Source organism: Eurosta solidaginis, chromosome X, assembly GCF_040869045.1.
Source record: "Eurosta solidaginis isolate ZX-2024a chromosome X, ASM4086904v1, whole genome shotgun sequence".
In the NCBI taxonomy this organism is placed as follows: domain Eukaryota; kingdom Metazoa; phylum Arthropoda; class Insecta; order Diptera; family Tephritidae; genus Eurosta; species Eurosta solidaginis.
Genome location: NC_090324.1, coordinates 112,698,530 through 112,704,529, shown reverse-complemented (window position 1 = coordinate 112,704,529; position 6,000 = coordinate 112,698,530).

Below are 6,000 nucleotides of genomic sequence, written 5' to 3'. Positions count from 1 at the left end.
CAAACACATTCTAGAGCCACCCCTGGTCCACCTTTATGGCGATATCTCGAAAAGGCGTCCACCTATAGAACTAAGGCCCACTCCCTTTTAAAGTACTAGTTAACACCTTTGATTTGATACCACTATCGTACAAACAGATTCTAGAGTCACACCTGGTCCACCTTTATCGATATCTCGAAAAGGCTTCCACCTATAGAACTAAGGCCCACTCCCTTTTAAAATATTCACTACCACCTTTCATTTGATACCCATATCGTACAAACAAATGCTAAAGTCACCCCTGGTCCACCTTTATGGTGATATCTCGAAAAGGCGTCCACCTATAGAACTAAGGCGCACTCCCTTTTAAAATACTCATTAACACCTTTCATTTGATACCCATATCGTACAACCGCATTCTAAATTCACCACTGGTCCACCTTTATCGATATCTCGGAAAGGCGTCCACCTATAGAACTAAGGCCCACTCCCCTTTAAAATACTCATTAACACCTTTCATTTGATACGCATATTGTACAAACGCATTCTAGAGTCACCTTTGGTCCACCTTTATGGCGATATCTCGACAAGTCATCTACCTATAGAACTAAGGATCATTCCCTTTTAAAATACTCATTGCCACCTTTCATTTGATACGCATATCGTACAAACACATTCTGGAGTTACCCCTGGTCCACCTTTATGGCGATATCTCGAAAAGGCGTCCACCTGTAGAACTAGTGCCCACTCCCCTTTAAAATACTCATTAACACCTTTCATTTGATAACCATATCGTACAAACACATTCTAGAGTCATATCGTACAAACACATTCTAGAGTCACCCCTGGTCCACCTTTATTGCGATATCTCGAAAAGGCGTCCACCTATAGAACTAAGCCGACTCCCTTTTAAAATACTCATTAACACCTTTTTTTGATACCCATATCGTACAAACACATTCTAGAGTTACCCCTGGTCCACCTTTATGGTGATATCTCGAAAAGACATCCACCTGTAGAACTAAGGACCACTCCCCTTTAAAATAATCATTAACACCTTTCATTTGATTCCCATATCGTACAACCGCATTCTAAATTCACCACTGGTCCACCTTTATCGATATCTCGAAAAGGCGTCCACCTATAAAACTAAGGCCCACTCCCTTTTAAAATACTCATTAACACCTTTCATTTGATACGCATATCGTACAAACGCATTTTAGAGTCACCCTTGGTCCACCTTTATGGCGATATCTCGACAAGTCATCTACCTATAGAACTAAGGATCATTCCCTTTTAAAATACTCATTGCCACCTTTCATTTGATACGCATATCGTACAAACACATTCTGGAGTTACCCCTGGTCCACCTTTATGGCGATATCTCGAAAAGGCGTCCACCTGTAGAACTAAGGCCCACTCCCCTTTAAAATACTCATTAACACCTTTCATTTGTTACCCATATCGTACAAACAAATGCTAAAGTCACCCCTGGTCCACATTTATCGATATCTCGAAAAGGCTTCCACCTATAGAACTAAGGCCCACTCCCTTTTAAAATATTCACTACCACCTTTCATTTGATACCCATATCGTACAAACAAATGCTAATGTCACCCCTGGTCCACCTTTATGGTGATATCCCGAAAAGGCGTCCACCTATAGAACTAAGGCCCACTCCCTTTTAAAATACTTATTAACACCTTTCATTTGATACCCATATCGTACAACCGCATTCTAAATTCACCACTGGTCCACCTTTATCGATATCTCGAAAAGGCGTCCACCTATAAAACTAAGGCCCACTCCCTTTTAAAATACTCATTAACACCTTTCATTTGATACGCATATCGTACAAACGCATTTTAGAGTCATATCGTACAAACACATTCTAGAGTCACCCCTGGTCCACCTTTATTGCGATATCTCGAAAAGGCGTCCACCTATAGAACTAAGCCGACTCCCTTTTAAAATACTCATTAACACCTTTTTTTGATACCCATATCGTACAAACACATTCTAGAGTTACACCTGGTCCACCTTTATGGTGATATCTCGAAAAGACATCCACCTGTAGAACTAAGGACTACTCCCCTTTAAAATACTCATTAACACCTTTCATTTGATTCCCATATCGTACAAACGCATTCTAGAGTCACCCCTGGTCCACCTTTATGGCGATATCTCGACAAGTCGTCCACCTATAGAACTGAGGATCATTCCCTTTTAAAATATTCATTACCACCTTTCATTTGTTAAGCATATCGTACAAACACATACTAGAGTCACCCCTGGTCCACCCTTATGGCGATATCTCGAAAAGGCGTCCACATGTAGAACTAAGGCCCACTCCCTTTTAAAATATTCACTAACATCTTTCATTTGATACATATATCGTTCAAACACATTCTAGAGTTACCCCTGGTCCACCTTTATGGTGATATCTCGAAAAGACATCCACCTGTAGAACTAAGGCCCACTCCTCTTTAAAATACTCATTAACACCTTTCATTTGTTACCCATATCGTACAAAGAAATGCTAAAGTCACCCTGGTACACCTTTATTGCGATATCTCGAAAAGGCATCCACCTATTGAACTAAGGCGAACTCCCTTTTAAAATACTCATTAACACCTTTCATTTGATACCCATATTGTACAAACAGATTCTAGAGTCACCCCTGGCCCACCTTTATGGCGATATATCGAAAAGGCATCCACCTATTGAACTAAGGCAAACTCCCTTTTAAAATACTCATTAACACCTTTCATTTGATACCCATATTGTACAAACAGATTCTAGAGTCACCTCTGGTCCACCTTTATTGATATCTCGAAAACGCGTCGCCCTATAGCACTAAGGCCCACTACCTTTTATAATATTCACTAACACCTTTCATTTGATACATATATCGTACAAACACATTCTAGAGTCACCCCTGATCCACCTTTATGGCGACATCTCGAAAAGGCGTCCACCTATAGAACTAAGGCCCGCTCCCTTTTAAAATATTCACTAACATCTTTCATTTGATACATATATCGTTCAAACACATTCTAGAGTCACCCCTGGTCCACCTTTGTGGCGACATCTCGAAAAGCCGTCCACCTATAGAAGTAAGGCCCACTCAATTTTAAAATACTCATTAACACCTTTCATTTGATAACCATATCGTACAAACACATTCAAGAGTCATATCGTACAAACACATTCTAGAGTTACCCCTGGTCCACCTTTATGGCGACATCTCGAAAAGGCGTCCACCTATAGAAGTAAGGCCCACTCCCTATTAAAATACTAATTAACACCTTTCATTTGATACCCATATTGTACAAACAGATTCTAGAGTCACCCCTGGTCCACCTTTATCGATATCTCGAAAACGCGTCCACCTATAGAACTAAGGCCCACTCCCTTTTATAATATTCACTAACACCTTTCATTTGATACATATATCGTACAAACACATTCTAGAGTCACCCCTGATCCACCTTTATGGCGACATCTCGAAAAGGCGTCCACCTATAGAACTAAGTCCCGCTCCCTTTTAAAATATTCACTAACATCTTTCATTTGATACATATATCGTTCAAACACATTCTAGAGTCACCCCTGGTCCACCTTTGTGGCGACATCTCGAAAAGGCGTCCACCTATAGAAGTAAGGCCCACTCAATTTTAAAATACTCATTAACACCTTTCATTTGATAACCATATCGTACAAACACATTCTAGAGTCATATCGTACAAACACATTTTAGAGTCACCCCTGGTCCACCTTTATGGCGATATCTCGAAAAGGCGTCCACCTATAGAACTAAGGCCCACTCCCTTTTAAAATACTATTTAACACCTTTCATTTGATACCTATATCGTACAAACAGATTCTAGAGTCACCCCTGTTCCACCTTTATCGATATCTCGAAAAGGCGTCCACCTATAGAACTAAGGCCCATTCCCTTTTAAAATATTCACTAACATCTTTCATTTGATACATATATCGTTCAAACACATTCTAGAGTCACCCCTGGTCCACCTTTGTGGCGACATCTCGAAAAGGCGTCCACCTATAGAAGTAAGGCCCACTCAATTTTAAAATACTCATTAACACCTTTCATTTGATAACCATATCGTACAAACACATTCTAGAGTCATATCGTACAAACACAATCTAGAGTCACCCCTGGTCCACCTTTATGGTGATATCTCAAGAAGGCGGCCACCTATAGAACAAAGGATCATCATTTTTAGATTCACCCCTGGTCCACCTTTATGGCGATATCTCGAAAAGGCATCCACCTATTGAACTAAGACCCACTCCCTTTTAAAATACTCATTAACACCTCTCATTTGATACCCATATCGTACAAACGCATTCTAGAGTCACCCCTTGGCCAACTTTATGGCGATATCTCAAAAAGGCGGCCACCTATAGAACAAAGGATCATCATTTTTAGATTCACCCCTGGTCCACCTTTATGGCGGTATCTCGAAAAGGCATCCACCTATTGAACTAAGGCCCACTCCCTTTTAAAATACTCATTAACACCTCTCATTTGATTCCCATATCGTACAAACGCATTCTAGATTCACCCCTGGTCCACCTTTATGGCGATATCTCGACAAGTCGTCCACCTATAGAACTAAGGATCATTCCCTTTTAAAATATTCATTACCACCTTTCATTTGTTATGCATATCGTACAAACACATACTAGAGTCACCCCTGGTCCACCCTTATGGCGATATCTCGAAAAGGCGTCCACATGTAGAACTAAGGCCCACTCCCTTTTAAAACACTCATTAACACCTTTCATTTGTTACCCATATCGTAGAAACAAATGCTAAAGTCACCCCCGCTCTACCTTTATTGCGATAACTCGAAAAGCCGGCGACCTTTAGAACTAAGGCCCACTGCCTTTTAAAATACTCACTACCACCTTTCATTTGATTCCCATATCGTACAAACACATTCTAGAGCCACCCCTGGTCCACCTTTATGGCGATATCTCGAAAAGGCGTCCACCTATAGAACTAAGGCCCACTCCCTTTTAAAGTACTAGTTAACACCTTTGATTTGATACCCATATCGTACAAACAGATTCTAGAGTCACACCTGTTCCACCTTTATCGATATCTTGAAAAGGCTTCCACCTATAGAACTAAGGCCCACTCCCTTTTAAAATATTCACTACCACCTTTCATTTGATACCCATATCGTACAAACAAATGCTAAAGTCACCCCTGGTCCACCTTTATGGTGATATCGTACAAACAGATTCTAGAGTCACACCTGGTCCACCTTTATCGATATCTCCAAAAGGCTTCCACCTATAGAACTAAGGCCCACTCCCTTTTAAAATATTCACTACCACCTTTCATTTGATACCCATATCGTACAAACAAATGCTAAAGTCACCCCTGGTCCACCTTTATGGTGATATCCCGAAAAGGCGTCCACCTATAGAACTAAGGCCCACTCCCTTTTAAAATACTCATTAACACCTTTCATTTGATACCCATATCGTACAACCGCATTCTAAATTCACCACTGGTCCACCTTTATCGATATCTCGAAAAGGCGTCCACCTATAAAACTAAGGCCCACTCCCTTTTAAAATACTCATTAACACCTTTCATTTGATACGCATATCGTACAAACGCATTTTAGAGTCACCCTTGGTCCACCTTTATGGCGATATCTCGACAAGTCATCTACCTATAGAACTAAGGATCATTCCCTTTTAAAATACTCATTGCCACCTTTCATTTGATACGCATATCGTACAAACACATTCTGGAGTTACCCCTGGTCCACCTTTATGGCGATATCTCGAAAAGGCGTCCACCTGTAGAACTAAGGCCCACTCCCCTTTAAAATACTCATTAACACCTTTCATTTGTTACCCATATCGTACAAACAAATGCTAAAGTCACCCCTGGTCCACATTTATGGCGATATCTCGAAAAAGCGACGACCTTTAGACCTAAGGCCCACTGCCTTTTAAAATACTCACTACCAC